This window comes from Staurois parvus, unplaced genomic scaffold (genome assembly GCF_062004578.1).
Source record: "Staurois parvus isolate SC_StPar_1 unplaced genomic scaffold, SC_StPar_1.0 ptg000137l, whole genome shotgun sequence".
In the NCBI taxonomy this organism is placed as follows: Eukaryota; Metazoa; Chordata; class Amphibia; order Anura; family Ranidae; genus Staurois; species Staurois parvus.
The window spans coordinates 10,144,867-10,163,426 of record NW_028317933.1 but is presented as its reverse complement, the minus strand read 5'-3'; the positions used below and the strand labels follow the sequence as shown (position 1 = coordinate 10,163,426).

General features: G+C 43.2%; 1 pseudogene; it reads left to right on the top strand.

The window, feature by feature from the left end:
• The first annotated feature begins 593 nt into the window (after window positions 1-593).
• LOC149465798 (uncharacterized) lies at window positions 594-4,508 on the top strand (annotated as a pseudogene).
• Window positions 4,509-18,560: the final 14,052 nt, after the last annotated feature.

The following is an 18,560-nucleotide window of genomic DNA, read 5'->3' as shown; positions in this document are numbered from 1 at the left end:
TTTAAGGTCTCTGGCTCAGGGGAACTGAACAATGACAGCAAGGCAACTCAAATAGCATTTTTCGGACAGCTGTGGCATCGTTTTTAAACCTGCACTCCGTACAGATGTACTTACCAAGTCAAAAGGAACGGCACAGAGCACCAGACTAAGTGCAGTAGTATGATCACAGTTTTTATTAGAACTATTTCAATTTTAGAAGTAAAAACAAGGCATGTCTCCATGATACAGATCTCTTCCTATCAGTAGGTCCGCAAGGTAGATGTTCAGGATGCTGCTGTGGCCTCCAGCAGGATCAGATGCCACTGCCAGATGAGCCAAGTAAAGCTGAGAACTAGGCTGGGACACATAGGGGTACTGGACCGAAAGTGATGTCACTGTGGGCGGATCAGAAAGCGGAGGGGGTATGGTTATGTGCGTTTAAGGTTTGGTTTGAGGAAGAAGTGGCAGGGCTTTGAAACACAAAACCACACCCCTCTGCTTCCTGTTCCCCCCATGATGTCATATTCGGGTTCTCGGCATTACCTGGCTCATCCTGTAGTGACATCCTGACTACCATCTACCTTGCATACCTATGGAGAGCATTGATCTATATCATGGAGACATGCTTTGTTTTTCCATCTAAAAGTGAGTTGCCAGTTGTCTTGCAGTAAAAACTGTGCTCATACTACTGCACTTAGTCTGGCATCCTCTGCTGTTCCTGTTTATTTCCTCAGAGGTTACTTAAAGTGGTTCTACAGGCTGAAGGTTTACCTTCATGTATTCTATGTATGAAGATAATAAAACCGTCTGTGTGCAGCGGCCCCAGCTCCCCGCAATCCTTACCTGAGTCCCCTCCAATCCAGCAACGTTCTCGACCATTTTTGCTGTCTGGGGAATCTTCCTCCTCATTGGCTGAGACCATTGGCTCCTGCTGCTGTCAGTCACAGCCAGTGATTCAGTGAAGATAGAGCGAGTGGGGGGGGGGGGGGGGGGTCGAGCCACGGCTCTGTGTCTTATGGATGCTTTGCTTTCCCTGGGGGGGCACCTGAAAAGAGGATCAGGGCTGCTCTGCAAAATCACTGCACAGAGCAGGTAAGTATGACATGTTTGTTATAAAATAAAACAAAGCTTTAGTATCATTTTAACTCTTATGGAGAGCAGATACTGGTGTTGTGTGGAGCAGAATGCATTTATGGAATAATTTACATGGTCTTTTTGGGGTTAACAAGGGATCTATAGATTCAACTATAGCTTGTTTGTTAATTTTTTCCCTCTTTTACTTGTTCACTGGTTTATAAGTGGGAGGCTTCTGTCTTGTGCTATTTGCTTGTCTTTTGGTTTGGTACTTCTCAAATCTGCATTATTTGTAGCAGACATAAGATACGTACCCTAACATGTACTGTGGTCCCCTGTTGCCCTGTCTTGCCACCAAATATCCTCAATATCCCTATGCAAGCTTCAAGTTTCAGACTCAAATTTTGACTGTTGGTTGATGAGATCTTCAGTATGTGTAGGAGGATGGATTGTGACATGTGGTCCTATACTCGGAGGCAAGGGGTTTTTCTAAGTGCTTTGGTGGTGGGGGACAACTATGCAGTACTCCTCTCCAGGGTTTCATTCATATATAAAAACTTACCTTTGAAACATGGAAGGAATGCAGTATATTTCCTTTCCAGCCCCTTGTCTTGAGACATGTTTGCTTCCCTGCTCCCTGACTGCTGTAAGTGTTCCACACTTCTGGGTGTCTGAAAACCTACTTCCCAGCTTCATACTACAATTCTTGACATTGGTTCTTCCATTATCACAAGACATACAAGCTGGTGGAAGGAACAGATATGTGCAATCGGGGGGAAACAGGTTTTCATCCTGACTAGTCGACTCGCTTGAGCAACAGAGAAGAATTTTCAAGACACCGGCTGCCGGAAAGGTAAACATGTTTCCAATACTTTTGTCAGGCGTGCTTTCAGATACAAGCCATTTGAATCAGCCCATCAAATTGTGAAAGTTCTAAGTATTCTGGATCAGACGTTCACTACACAGAGCTGCTCTTTTCGGACACGACTGAAGAGTTTTACAACCAATCCAGTTCAGCACCAGTTTATACTGGCTCCTGCAGTGCATAGATTCCTAAATGCACATCTGGAGAAAGAGGGTATGCTTGGAGATAGATATCCATCTATTATAAACATTTTTTTTTCTTTTTGTATATTTCAAAAATGTTTTCCCAAAACCAAAAGGCAGATCTGGGTAACTAACCTTACCATTGTGCTCCAGAAGGTTTTACCCCCTTCAGTCCATTCTTTGCTATTTATCACGGTGCTACTTTAACTGGCAATGCTGTACCCAAACAAAATTACATAATTTCTTTTCACACAAATAGACCTTTGTTTTGGTGATTATTTGATCACCAAGTTTTTTTATTATATAAATGAAAAAAGACCAAAAAGTTTTAATATTTTTTTAATATTACTTTCTGTTATAAAACATCCAAATCTAATTTCTTCATAAATGTAGGCCAAAATGTATTTTGCTTCATGTCTTGGCTAAAAAAAAAAAAAAATCCCAAGAAGTGTATATTGATTGGTTTGCGTGAACATTATAGCGTCTACAAAATATGGTATATTTACTGCAAATTTTATTTATTTTTTTTACTACTAATGACGGTGATCAACGACTTATCGAGGGACTGTGATAGTGTGGTGGGCATTCTGACACTGGGTGGGAACTGACTATCCGCTACTGACATCACCAGTGACACAAATACAGTGCCGAGTGAACACGTGAGCCAAGGACTTCGAGAAATAAAACAAGGAAAATTGGTCAAGGATAACGAACTCGACTTTACTATTCAGCAGGGTGGATTTGATTTAAATCAAACTGATTTAAATCACTAGTCAGTAAGGCTTGATTTAAATTCTAGTTTTCTACATAAAGACTAATTCTTGCTGGTATAACTTTAATATGCAAGTAGATGAAGATTTTTAGAATAACAACTTTTCATATTAGTTTTTTTATCCCCAGTTTAATAGGTTAATCATTCGTATTTGGACAACTTTTCTGTTGTACTTAGGAAGGAGGAAAATAATCATTACCTTAATAATAACAATTTAAATAGATTTATTCAACTGAAACAATAACATTCCAGCATATGTTATTTGCTTAAACATCCATGTTTAACTAATTTGGCTAAACAAAATCTATATATTTTAAGAAACTTAGACTGTCAGCCCCTTCCTCCTCACACTTAGTTTCACTTTCTTCTTGTGCAGATCTATTCCACTCCAAACAATCAGAAAAATATTGTTTCTATTCTACACTGAACTTCTTGAAACTTAACACTGAAGGGGTTGATTCTGTATTCATAGGTTTGTAGAAGTTAGGATTAAGGTCTTTTTCTTAACTCTGTTCATGTTATAACATTTTTGCTGTGAAGAAGAGGCATGTGATCTCCGCTGAGTCAAATTCAGTTTTGAGAACTGCAAAAGTAAACCAAACATCTGTGATAATATCTTGTAGGCAGAGAAACTGCCCAATAATCTTACAAAAACCTCTGGAAGAGCATGACATTGTGAATGGATTCATGGAATTTATTTACCAAAATAATTAAACATATACAGCCTTATTCTACATAATTAAAAAACTAATCTTTATTTCATGATGGAATAACCTTTGGATGGTAATATATATATATATATATATATTTTTTTTTTTTAAATCATTGATTTTTATCCACCCTGCTATTCAGTCTGATCAAAGGCAGTGGTGTAACCTGTAAAAACGTTGTTCTTGCTAAAATAAGGAGCCTGAATACTCTTTGCAATAAAGATCACATCGAGAAGCAGAAAATACTTCTATCGACATTCCTATATAGTCAACACCCTCATCTTCAAGGAGAATAAAGTATGGTAAACCATGGACCCCAACTGCTGTACCCAACGTGGCCAAGTCTGGCTTTGTTCCTGTTCTTTTGAGCTGCTGGAACATGTCTGTGGCTGTGGTGCTACACATTCTGGGAACTGCCTGGTTCAATTGCAGAAATATGAACTGGCTTGGAAAAGGATATTTCATGGAGATGACCCAAAGATCTGTGCAATAAGGCTTCCCTCGTTTTACTTAGCAGAGACAAGTTCAATACCAGACATCTATCACTGGTTGGTGTGTGAACCTCACAGATGGACTGTTTTAACAATCCGAGGACATTCGAGCAAATATTCAGATGAATAAAGTATCCGTGGACATTGAGCAAACTGATCTTGGTAACTATGATCTCTACTTTTATTTAAGAAAATACCATCACAGTTGAATTGGATTCATTATTTAAGAGGTATAATAGGAAAAATATAGACTTACTGGTAAAGGAGAACCTCATCAGTTCTAATAACATTTCAAAAGATTTTCAGCAGCCCTGGTGGAGCATACCCTATAATACTTTCACTCACCCACTATTGTGAACTCTTTCTATGATTTTTGTGGTTATTCCGTTTATATTGGTATGGCATGGGGGCCTGGGGTGGCCAGTGGGTGGGTAGCCACTATGCTTTGGCATATATTTTCAAAATTTTGTTTTGGGCAGAGATTTCTTCATTCACATCGATCGTTTATGAATAGAGGAATCTTAGGTTCTTTTTTTTTTAAGTCCGTAGGCTGTATGCACACCATTAGAAGTGGGAGGATGCAGGATGGTATATTCTAATGGTGGCCATACCACACACCTTTTCTGGCAGAGATGTTTTCTCTTTATTTCATTCAGCCCACAGGCTACCTAAAAAAATAATAAATAAAAAAAGAACAGCATATATGCTATGCAGCTGCAGGCATCATCTTGGCATTGTTTTTCTTCAGTCGGCGATTGGCTTTCATGTGAAAGCAATCCTAATGGCTAATTAGCTTGCAGGATTGCTTTTACAAACAGCGGAAAAGGCCCCCCCCCCCCATGTGTGCAAGTGTTGACCCTATGACGGTATGTAAACAGCGGTTGCACCATGCATATGAGGTATCCCTGCGACCGCCAGATCAAGGGCAGTAATTCTAGCACTAGACCTCTTGTGTAAATCAAAAATGGTAGCCTGTAAAGGCTTTTAAATTGTCGCCTATGGATATTAAAATTGTATGCAGTTTGTTGCCATTGTACGGAGTGTGCTCAGTTTTAAATCGTCATGTTTTGGTATCTTTTTATTCAGCATACCATCATCTTTCATATTTGACCAAATAAAAGTAAAAACATTTGCATTTGAAAAATCGCTGCATGAGTAATATGTGACAAAAAATTGCAGCACCCATCATTTTATTCACTAGGGTGCCTGCTTTAAAAAAATGTTTGGGGGTTCAAAGTAATTTCCTAGCAAAAAATACTGAATGGTTTGCACCTTGTAGTGAACCCTCTGTATTTGCTCTCATGAAGTCTTCTCTTGATTTGTAGACTTTGACAATGATACGCCCATCTCTTGGAGAGTGTCCATTTGTCTGGATGTTGTGAATGGGCTTTTCTTTACCCTAGACATCCATGCCTTTTTATGTTGCTAAGCTCATCAGTGCATTCTTCTTTCCTCAGAATGTACTAGACTGTTGATTTGGCCACTCCTAATGTTGCTGCTATCTCTCTCATGGATTTATTTTGTTTTTTAAGCCTTCCAATGGCCTGTTTCACTTGCATGGACAGCTCCTTTGAACGCATGATGTAGGTTTACAGCAATAGATTACAAATGCAAATGCCACACTTAGAATCAACTCCAGACCTTTTACCTGTTTAATTGAAGAAATAATGGAGTAGCCCACACCTGGCCATGAAACCGCTTTTTATTCAATTGTCCAATTATTTTTGGTCCCTTGAAAAAGGGGGATAGCTACACCTTAAGAGCTGTAATTCCTAAACCCTTCCTCCAATTTGGATGTACATACCCTCAAATTAAACCTGGGAGTGTGTACCTTCAGCCCATATCCATTATACAACTATAGCTTGAATATGTTTTGATAAATACCTGAAAAAAAATTTAAAATTGTGCCTGTGTCCAAATATATATGGACCGAACTGTACATTCATGTATGTGAAGTTGGCACTCATAAGTGGACCAGACAAACTTCACTTTTGCCATATCAAAACAATAGAATAGGGACTCCTTACTATCAGGGCTGTAGATAATATTTCTTCTGGGGGGGTGCAGCTTGCATTTTTGCACATCCCTCTCCCCTCCAGCTTCTCTCCGTGGAAGGAACAAAGGGAGAGGTGGATGAAAGGTAGGAAGGAAGGGGTGGATGGAAGGGAGGGGTGGACGGAAGGAAGGAAAGAAGAGGAGAATGGAAGGGAGGGGTGGGTAAATGCAAGGGAGGGAGGTGTGAAGGGGTGGATAGAAGGGGGGGTGGGTGGAAGGAAGGGAGGGGGCTGGGAAGGAAGGGGTGGGTGAAAGGGAAGGGATAGGTGAAAGGGGAGGGCTGGAAGGAGTGGGTTGAAGGAAGAGGTGGGTAGAAGGAAGTAGAGGAGGGAGGGGTGGATGGATGGAAGGAAGGAAGGAAAGAGGTGGGTGGAAGGAAGGAGTTGGTAGTAGAGGAGGGAGGATGAAGGAAGGGGTGGGTGGTTGGAAGGAAGGGAGGGTGGGACGGGAGAGGAGCGTGCATAATTATAAAGAGCACTTCTGCAGAGTATATGAATTGACTAGGAGAACTAGATGAACCTGGAAAGCCAAAGGCAGAAGCTGCTAGGAAGAGGTGTAAGGGGGTTTCTCAGTGGAGTATAGAAATGAAACATCAGTACTGTCTTGCCTGGTCCATAACCTCTAATACCTCTACAGTGGTGTGAAATTGGATATATTCCAAGGGACAACAGGGACAGTCGCAGAGAGTAAGATGAAGAGTAAGCTTGCAAAAGGGGGTGGAGCTAAAACACATGCTAGTATAATTAAAAATACATGCTCCCACAGTAGAAAAGTCCCACGAACCAGATCCCTGAGAGGCAAAGGGGAGTTAACGACAAATCAACAAGAGAAAATAACAGTGCAGATTAATCTAGCTTGGCAGTGGAAACAACAAATCTGAGTGAAGGTAAAGAAATGTTAAATATGGACTGTGAGTTGGATATAGGAGCCCGGAACAACTAGAAGTGGTAGCTCAGTTACCGACAAAAATGGGAATTGCTGACATGTTTGCAAAATTAGAACAATCGTTAAAATGATATGACAATAATACAAAATTACCCCAAGTATTGTCCTGAGTAGAAGAAACAGAAAGCAAGAAAGGAGTTCTGTGAGAAACTAGAAATGCAAGTCCTGGAAATCCCAAACTGGACTTATGGGATAAGGGAACTGGGGATAGAAAACGAGAAGTGGCAAGTAACCCCAAGAAGAAGAGGGAAACAGGAGAAGAATTGGAAAGAAAAAAAGAGTAAGGCGTAAAAACAAACCAGTTTTTGTGAGACTTTAAAATAAAGGACCGTAGCCTCCCTAGCAATCTGATTATGTCAGTATTTCTGTGCTCAAAGCATAACATTTTATGGAAATATGTCTTTTTTTTTTTTTTTTATTGTAGGCCTGTAATTTTTAGGAATCACTCACTGAAATCTGTCCGAACAAGCGTAGTAAACATCCCAGGTATGATAAAATTTGAAATGCGAAATCATAAATTATAATTTAATAAATAATCATAAAAATAATATAAATTTAATTCAATAATATAATAAAACCAAAAACACTGAAATTTGAAATAGAGCGCAAAGTTTGCACATCACTGATCTTAGTCGCAAAATCGTTTTCAGTGTCTGATGAATTTCCCCACTAATCATCACTCAATTCTGCAAGTGGTTCTAATTTACTATCGCTGTTCTCTAGCCGGTCTAAAACCACTTTTGACCTAAAGGGACGCTTTTTGGATGCCATGGACTTTTCTCAGTTTCCAGGCAGAACAGTAAAAGTGCAGGCAGGGGACAGGACAAAGCACTAGGGATAAAATGTATGTGAAATGGTTTGATGTTTTACTATGTGATTTTAGTGTATTGAGTGTCACTTTTTAATATTTTTAAATTTCCCGCCGGTTCCGTCCCCGTACGTCCCGATGTAGCAGGGAATGGAAGACGGATGCCGGCATCGGCTGGAGGAGATGGCCGGGGACGCTGCAGGGGGGACATCGTGGGAGTGTAGGACAAGGTCAGTGCAGAAGGGATCCCGGCGCAACGTTGCAGGGTATTCCCTAGTGTAAAATAAACTTATATATAAAATCTATATATAAAATCGAGCGCAGTGTATAGGTGTAAGTACGGTAGCTGCTTGCCCAAAAAGGCACCTCGGGAACCTCCAAAGTAATTGATAAAGAATGAGAGTGCAGCGCTAACCCAAATAGCGATTAAACATATGATAGACCACATATGATAGTGGATCAGTAAAATGTCAGTGTAAGTTCATCAGATGTGCTGAAAATGCATACAGTCTCCAATATGTAAAGAAAAGAACTTACTAACAACGGTTCAGCTGCTCATAAATGGCCAGACCAGAGGTACATGTACATAGGATAAACATAGCTTGGCACTTCCCTAACGCGTATCGTGTAAGTACACATCATCAGAGGGGTCCCTGGGGCTGTGCCTAGCAAGAACACATCTGCAAGTGACATCCCTGGATCCATGATACAGCTCCTCCTGGAACCGATGACATCTAGTGGTCACCCTATAGATGACACCCGCCTGATCCTCTAATACAGTGGCTGGATACAGCTTCCATCCGGACAGATGACATCTAGAGGGAAGTGCCAAGCTATTTATATCCTGTGTACATGTACCTCTGGTCTGGCCGTTTATGAGCAGCTGAACCGTTGTTAGTAAGTTCTTTTTTGATTATTTACCTACTTTAATAAACGATATCACACTATTTGAGGCCTTTTTCTACGGGCTCTTTATTTCTGGGGAGCCTGTAATTCTGAAGGTCCTGGGGCTGTGCTTAGCAAAGGACACATCTGCAAGTGACATCCCTGGATCCATGACACAGCTCCTCCTGGAACGGATGACATCTAGTGGTCGCCCTATAGATGACATCCGCCTGATCCTCTAATACAGTGGCTGGACTCAGCTTCCATCCGGATAGATGACATCTAGTGGTCACCCTATAGATGACATCTCCTGGCTCCAGTGATACAGTGGCTGAGCACCAGGGGCAGGTCTTAAATGCTCCATGCGCTTTAATATGCGCTATCTGGTTAGTGCATTATTTGGCTATTATCATTTCTGAAAGTCACTACTTTTGGTTCTTTACATATTGGAGACGGTATGCATTTTCAGCACATCTGATGAACTTACACTGACATTTTACTGATCCACTATCATATTCCCTAGTGTAGCTCGGGGTTACCGATTGTGGTGCTGAAACTTTAACTCGCGCTACATTCGGGAATACCTCCAGGGAGGTTAATAGGGGCAAGAGAAGAAGAGATGGTCTGGGTAGAGTCAGTGCTGCTTCTGACTCCTTTTCTTAGATTGTTCCCTGCCCCCTTCCCCCCCCCCCATTCCATTTTTCCTTTTTTCGTTTCCTTCATTGGGGGGAGTGCGGAGGGAATGGTTATGAGTTGGTAAAGGAAAAGGTTTACTGAAGGCAGGATAAATGAGGGCACAATATGGTCTAGAATACATATCCTCAGGGAAGCGTTGGATAGGTGAGGAGGTGTTTATGGACAGAGTTCAACCCCAAATAGGATCAAGGGTGGGGTTAGATCCACAACAGATCCAATGGGGAGGAGGAAGGGGAGGGTGGGAGTAGAGATGAGCGAAGTATTCAAAAATTCGATTCGGCTGATTCGGTGAATTCGCAGAATAAATTCGATTCGAGGCGAATATATTCACTGCGAATTTAACTTATAAAAAGGGTGTTTCTAGGCTTCAGAGAGCCTTTATATTAGTGCAGAACACTGTACCTTTAATTTAAATGCCCTTGGAGTCTGCTGGGGAAGAGAAATAATACTGTCAGTCAGTATGACATGCAGATGAGTGCCGTCGATCTTAGAATCACCGCACACTTCACTCGTTTGGGCAGTCACGGGGCCAAAACCAGAGTGTGGAGCCACAGTGTGGCGGTGGAGGCAGCAGCAATGGGAGGCCATACAGCACCCTATGACAAAATGGAACCCACCAGCAGTGTGAGGAGACCTGAAAGTGGCACATGGCAGAGTGTGGCGATGGAGACAGCAGCAATGGGAGGCCGTACAGGGACCCATGACACACTCTGGACCTGGCAGCAGCATGAGGAGGCGGTACAGGGGCCCATGACAGATTACGGGCCTGGCAGCAGCATGAGGAGTCGGTACGGGGGCCCATGGCAGATTACGGGCCTGGCAGCAGCAATGGGAGGCCCGTAATCTGCCAGCACCCTATGACAAAATGGAACCCACCAGCAGTGTGAGGAGACCTGAAAGTGGCACATGGCAGAGTGTGGCGATGGAGACAGCATCAATGGGAGGCCGTACAGGGACCCATGACACACTCTGGACCTGGCAGCAGCAAGAGGAGGCGGTACAGGGGCCCATGGCAGAGTGGCAAAGCGTAAGCAGCTTAAATTGAAGGCCATACAGAGGCCTATGTTAAAAATAACATGTTTGGGGCATGATTCATGGCGGATTTAGTCAGTTGTGTCAGGAACTGGTGGTTTGAAATCCAGACTAATCCACGCCTGATTCATTTTCACAAACGTGAGTCTCTCCACACTTTGGGTGGACAGTCGTGTCCTCCGCGGAGTTACAATACCTCCTGCCGCACTAAACACGCGCTCCGATGCCACGCTACTGGCCGGGCATGACAGCCTTTCAAGGGCAAATTCAGCTAGTTGGGGCCAAAGGTCAAGTTTCGTTGCCCAGTAGTCAAGGGGATTGTCTACCTCGGTTGGCAGGGTGCTGTCCAAGTAGGCCCAAGCCTGTTGTTTGAGGTCCTGCTCCAGGTCCACCTGATGCTGCTGCTGCTGCGGCTGGTTAGTAGTTTCCTCACTGCGCTGGTGAAGAAAGCTACTCATCATCGACTGCAGACTGAGGCAGCCGCTGCTGGTGGAGCTGCCACTGCTCCTACCACCCCACCCCTCCCCTGCTGCCATGGCAGCGGAACGCGAGCGCACAGGGCCCACAGTGTCTGAGGATGGACGTTGGCGCAGAAAGGCAGAGACCAACTGACTACATAGGTGGTTTTTATAGTAATTTATTTTGGCCTCCCTCTCAGCAGGTGTGAAAAAGGCCACCATTTTTGAACGGTAGCGAGGGTCCAACAAGGTGGACAGCCAAAAGTCATCCCTCTGTCTGATGGTTATTATTCGGCTGTCGCTACGCAAGCAACCGAGCATGCTATGGGCCATTTGTGCCAAGGAATGCGAGGGACTCCCTGCCTCCATCTCCACAGCATACTGCCACGGTGCGTCTGGGTCCTCTGTCTCCTCCTCCTCCTCTACCAGATGCTCCTGCTCCTCCACTCCTGTCCGCTGAGTGGAAAAACCACCCATTTCACTCAATAATTCCTGAGCACCAATGTCCTCCTCTACCTCCTCCTCTTCTTCCTGTCCTGCCCCCACAGGGGTCATGTGGCGTTGAGATCTGTGCGCCACGTCTACCGCACCCTGACCAGCCATTGTTAACAGCATTTGTTCAAGGACGTGCAACAGAGGAATGACGTCGTTCATCCCATAGTCCTGCCGACTCACGAATAGCGTGGCCTCCTCAAAGGGCCTGAGCAAGCGGCAGGTGTCACGCATGAGCTGCCAATGGCTGACATCTAAGTTACACAGGGGAGTACCTTTATCCGCTTGTAACATCAGGAAATCGGTGATGGCCTTTCGCTGCTCGTAAAGGCGGTCTAACATATGTAGGGTTGAATTCCACCTTGTTGCAACGTCGCAGATCAGGCGATGCTGTGGAATTCCGTTCTGCCGCTGCAGCTCAAGGAGGGTGTGCTTTGCGGTGTAGGAATGGCTGAAATGCATGCAAAGTTTACGTGACATTTTAAGGATGTCTTGCAGTGGGATGGTGGATTTTAGGAACCGCTTGACAACCAGATTGAACACGTGAGCCATGCATGGCGCATGGCACAACCTTCCTTGACGCAGAGCAGACACCATGTTCTTTCCGTTGTCCGTCAACATGGTTCCGATTTTCAGTTTGCGCGGAGACAGCCATCTGTCGATTTCTCTGTTCATTACACTCAGAAGTTCCTCCCCTGTGTGACTACGTTCGCCAAGGCATACCAGGTGCAGCACAGCGTGACACCGTTGCGCCCTGCACATGTGATATGCCGGTCGGGTAATGGGACTTGGCGCGGGGGTGGCGGCTGAGGACACGGCGGAAGAAGAGGTGGTAAAGGCGGACATCTTTGCTGGACCAAGGACGTGCAAACGTGGAGGCAAAAGCGGCGTGACCTGTCCAAGTTGCTGGTGCGGCTGTGCCGGCACCACGTTCACCCAGTGGGCCGTAAATGACATGTACTGTCCCTGACCGTAGTTACAGCTCCACACGTCGGCGCTGCCGTGCACTTTGGCAGAGACCGACATGCTCAAAGACTGGCCCACCATCTCTTCTACATGTGAATGCAGGGCTGGCACTGCCTTTTTGGTGAAGAAATGCCGGCTTGGCACTCTCCACCGCGGCGCGGCACAAGCCATCATTTCTCGGAAAGGTGCTGAGTCCACCACTTGGAAAGGGAGGGACTGCAGCACCAGCAACTTGGACAGGAGGACGTTCAGCTTCTGCACCGTCGGGTGTGTGCTCGCAAACTGTTGTCTCTTGGAAACGGATTCCAAGAAAGACTGCTGACGGAATCCGTGAAGAAGAGTAGCAGGAGAAGGAGCATCTGAACGAGCGGAAGATGCCAACGAGCGACAACTCCCCTCAGCAGAGGTGTTGGAGCCTTGACTGGCTGATAGAGGGCGATTGACGTCGGGTGACGGAGCAAGTAACGGAGCGGGTGATGGAGCGGGGGCTGGGGCAGGCAGAACCGCCGTATCTTTATCACGGTTTTCCCAGGCCACCGAATGGCGACGCTGCATATGCTGACGCAACGCTGTAGTCCCAACATGGGCCCCCTGGCCACGCTTGACTTTCTGGCCACATAGTCGACATACGGCTACGTTTACTTCCTCGGGCGACTTGACGAAAAATTGCCACACCGCCGAGTAGGAAACTTTGCCCCCGCTACTCCTCACTGGCTGACTGCTACTTCCTCCGTGCACACCGGCACCACTACTGGCCGTGGTGGTAGGCTGCAGTGGAGCTGGTGCTCTACTCCGTGGCCGTTTGCCTCCACTGACACTGCTGCGACCCTGCTGCCTCCTGGGCAACCCACCGACTGTTTTGCTCGCTGCCAAGCTGGCACCCTCTTCTCCTGATGATGCGGAAGCAATAGCCTGATGACGACGAGGCTGCCAAGTGCGATCAGCCTCATCATCATCAATTAGGGTCTCCGCCTCACTACTAGCCCCCTCGGCTGCGTGTGGGTCAGGAGACAGACCTGTCTCTAGACCGGCTACCGAGCCACTCTCCTCGCCAGTACTTCTTCGCATGGCTGCTGAAGAGGCGGATGTCTCCCCCCGTTCCTGACCGCCCTCTGTTAGCTCTTCCTCACTGTACAGTGGGGCTGAGCCCACAGCATGCGATACTTCGCTTGGTGAGGGAACACCAAAGGACAGGGGCAGGTAGAGGACACGTGATTTCAGTGGGCTTGCTCCCGGGCCATGCCAACTAACGGTTGTGTCTGACGTACCCACCGACCGTTGGCTGTAGGTGTCAGAGGTGACCTGGGAAGAGGAAGACGACCGAGCCAACCAATCGATGACGGCAGGGTTGTCGGTGGAGACACGACCGCTGGATGACACCGGGAGCACTGGCCTCTGGCTGCGACTAGTGCTGCCTCGACCCCTTCCTCTGCTGCCACGTCTGCTCGCTCCTGAAACATTGCCTCCTCTGCCACTCCTCTGCGTGTTGTCTGACATACTCTTTAATTCTATAAGCACCCCAAAAATAACGTAACGATTCTGTGTCCCTGAGTAACGATTCTGTGTCCCTGAGTAACGATTCTGTGTCCCTGAGTAACGATTCTGTGTCTGTCCCTGAGTAACGATTCTGTGTCTGTCCCTGAGTAACAATTCTGTGTCCCTGAGTAACGATTCTGTGGCCCTAAAGTCTCTGTGGCCCTAACTCTGTCCCTAATACAGAGAGGTCTGTCTCTCTTGAATGACCGGAGGCTAATGGAGAATTCTAAGATGGCCGCGATTTATAGCTCCACCATTACACAGTGCTGGCTGGCTGGCTGCTGATTGGCTAATGCGATCACATGTCATGAATGAATGCATTATGGGTCAGCGCGCCTTGTCTGCGCGCCTTCCCAGAGGTCCCCGCTCCGTCGCCACACATGTCGCCGCCATTTTTGGGAAAATTCGATTCGTGCATCCGAAGTTTGCTAATTTTCGGATTCGGCGCGAATCGAATATTTCCTAATCTTCGAAACGAATTCCACTTCGTCATGTTCGATTCGCTCATCTCTAGGTGGGAGAATGGGGGGGGGGAGCGTAGATTAGTGAGAAAGGGGTATTTCTCCGTTGGTTTCAAATTTATGATAAAGATTACTCTCTCTGTGTGAATCAAGCAGAAAAAGGTTTTAACATTAAGAAATGAGTGACAAGAATGTAGTCAATTCTATGATTTACAATGTAAAAGGTTTGAATAATCCGGTTAAAAGAAATAAGATTACCAGGGAATTGGGGCAATGCTCAATTGATATAGTATTCTTACAAGAGATGCATTTATCTTTAGATACAATGGTTAAATTACAATCAAGACAATACCTGACCTGGTATTATGCAGATTCCCCAATAAAATGATCTAAAGGAGTAGCAATTGGGATGGCAAGGAATATAAAATTTAACTTAGAAGATAGGTTGGGAGACCCAGAGGGTCAGTTCCTGTTCTTGAAGGGCTGTTTATGTGGTGTGGAATGTACGTTTACAAATATTTACTGTCCAAATAAGAATGCAATGGGCTATTTAGTGGAGACATTAAGGAAACTGATAGAATGTAAGAAAGGTAAATTAATTGTGGCTGGAGATTTTAATCTGTGCATGGACCCACAGTTGGACACTTTGTGTGTACAGAGAAGGAAGTAAATGCGTAAAAACTTTAAAAAAAGATGTTACATCAATGTCAGTTGATAGATGTTTGGAGAATTAAGCATCCAGGGGTAAGAGACTACACTTTCTTCTCCTCTGTACAAGCAGTATACTCTAGACTGGATTATATTATGATTGAGCATAGATTACTGGAATTGCTGGTTAAATCCAACATTGAACAATACTGTCGGACCATGCACCATTCACAATGAAGCTGAAAATGGGAGAGGCTTTAGATAAGATAAACACATGTAAATTAAACGGATCACTTTTACAAGATCAGGATACCGAAGAAAGAATAAAAAAAGATATTGAGCAATATTTTCAGTTAAATAATACTGGAGAAGTTACAATGGCCACGGTCTGGGAAGCCCTCAAGGCCTATATAAGGGGTATCCTGATCTCAGTAGGAGCAGAAAAAAAGAATACGGACCGAAAGGGTTAGGACACTGCTAAAAAAAAAATACAGGAATTAGAGCATAAAGAGAAGAGTAGAGAGGGGGGTACATAATAAGATAACCTTAAAAAGAGAAGAATTAAATGACTTCCTAGAACAGGAGACTAAAAGGGTATTTAACAGGGTGACAAAAGAATATCAATGGGGGAACAGACCAGGAAAAAACTTGGCAAAGATATTAAGGGATAAGAAATCAGTAAACTACATAGAGAAGGTCAGGAGCAAATCAGGAGAAATAGTATATCCAACTAAAAAAAATTGCAAGTCCATTCCAAGAATATTATAGTCTACTGTATCCAGTTAAACACAGAAGATATCCAGATAGAAGAATGAATATACAGGCATTCCTTCAAGCAGTGGGATTACCTAGTAGTAGAAAGAGTAACAATGCTAGATAACCGAATAACACAGGAGGAAATACAAGCAGCACTAAGGAGTACAATAACAGGTAAGAGCCCGGGTCCTGATGGCTACACGGTGAGATATTATAGGAAATTTAAAGATCAGTTAGTACCTAGAATGTGCGAATATATGAATGCATTGGGAGAGGGAATGGAAATGAGGAAGGAGTTGCTTCTGGCACATATTACTGTCATACCTAAAGAGGGAAAAGATGTATCTCAGTGTGCAAGCTATAGACCAATATCATTGCTGAACGTTGATACGAAATTATATGCAAAGGTAATTGCCAACAGGATAAAAGAACTATTGCCATCTGTTCATCCCGATCAGGTAGGATTTGTACCAGGGAGAGCGTGAAGAGAATGGTCTGAGATCATTGCTCCTGCTGTGGAAGGGCATAGAAGAGAAGAGCACGGTTGTTATCCTGTCAATAGATGCCGAAAAAGCGTTTGACAGGGTAGACTGGGGATTTATGTTGGGTACCTTAGAGGTATTAGGATTAGGGAATAAAATGATGCAATGGATACAAAATCTATATAGATGCCCTTCGGCAGCAGTAAAGCGAAATGGTACATTGTCCCAACCTTTTACGTATAATGGAACAAGACAGGGATGTCCCCCTCTCATCCCTCTTGTTTATACTGTATTATCTTTAGAGCCCTTTTAGTGACAATATGGAATAATGTAGATTATAAAAGGGATACGGGTTGGATAAATAGAACATAAAGTGGTGGCATATGCAGATGATCTGTGAGTATAACCCTATAATGTTGCGCTCCCAAAACACTCCAATATATATATCTAATCACTGATCTATGTCCTGAAAACATATGCAAAAAAGTGAAAAAATTTATAATGAATACCTTAACCTAATGACATATAAAATTTACTTAATTAATTTTAAAAAATATCCGTGATTATACTAAAATAAAATCTGTGATTAAAGAGTACCTAAATTAATATTACTTCACTTATAAAAAAAGAAATATATACAAATGATTTAAATAAATATGAATAGATAAATTAATTGATGTATCTGTGAAAATAATGTCCCATATAAATAAAAGTGACTTTGTGCTTTAATTAATCTTCAATCCATAATTGCATGTAAATCCGTGACTGATTGTGAATCCTCCCATTAGTGCAGATGTACGCTCACCTCCTTATCTGCCTATAATTAGGCTATATGCGCTTTTGGTTCTCCTCCTATGGAACCTGCTTGATTAAGACTCTTTCTTTTGAAATAATGGATATCCGTTGTTGCTGATATATGCTCTGGGATTGATCCCCCTGATGAAGCCACGTGACCAGTGGCGTAACGCGTAGGGGTGGGACTGCAACGTCACTCGGAGGGAGTCAGTTCGTTTGCCGGACCACGGGTGCATGCCTCTTACAGTCAGCGGAGGACTCGGTCTACATTGTGATACGCTTTTATTTGAATACAACACATGTGAGTGTAATACTTGGAGTCAATAAAGCCAATCTTTAAAAAGGATAAAACACCATGTTTAGATCTTTTTCCTATGTGGAGAGTCGTATGGAGATGAGAGTATAGAGGAGTTGAATCCTCTGGAGCAGGGATCAATCCCAGAGCATATATCAGCAACAACGGATATCTATTATTTCAAAAGAAAGAGTCTTAATCAAGCAGGTTCCATAGGTTCCAATTGTTACAAAGTCACTTTTATTTATATGGGACATTGTTTTCACAGATACATCAATTAATTTATCTATTCATATTTATTTAAATCATTTGTATATATTTCTTTTTTTATAAGTGAAGTAATATTAATTTAGGTACTCTTTAATCACAGATTTTATTTTAGTATAATCACGGATATTTTTTAAAATTAATTAAGTAAATTTTATATGTCATTAGGTTAAGGTATTCATTATAAATTTTTTCACTTTTTTGCATATGTTTTCAGGACATAGATCAGTGATTAGATATATATATTGGAGTGTTTTGGGAGCGCAACATTATAGGGTTATACTCACAATTTTTTACACATTGGTAGTTATGTGTTAGATGTTTGCGATCCCACCATATAGAGGATATACATTTCATGTTGTATATTAGGGTGACCTTTTGTTTTTTGGCTCGCAAGATACTTTAAATATTTTATATGCAGATGATCTGTTATTTTACGTTGAAAATCCTAGACTAACATCACTAACCATGATGAGTATATTAACCATTTCAATACCATGCAATTTTACACCTTCCTGCCCAGGCCATTTTTCAGGTTTCAGCGCTCTCACACTTTGAATGACAATTGCGCGGTCATACAACATTGTACCCAAACTAAAATTTTATCATTTTCTTCACACAACTAGAGCTTTCTTTTGGTGGTATTTAATCACCGCTGGGGTTTTTATTTTTTGCTAAATTAACAAAAAAATACCAAAAATTTTGAAAAAAAAACAAGTTTTTCTTTGTTTCTGTTATAAAAGTTTACAAATAAATAATTGTTCTTCATAAATTTAGGCCGAGATGTATTCTGCTGCATGTCTTTGGTGAAAATAACCCAAATTAGGATGTATTATTTAGTTTGTAGGAAAGTTATAGAGTTCACAAACTATGGTATAGATCTGAATATTGATCAATCCTGAAGTACTGA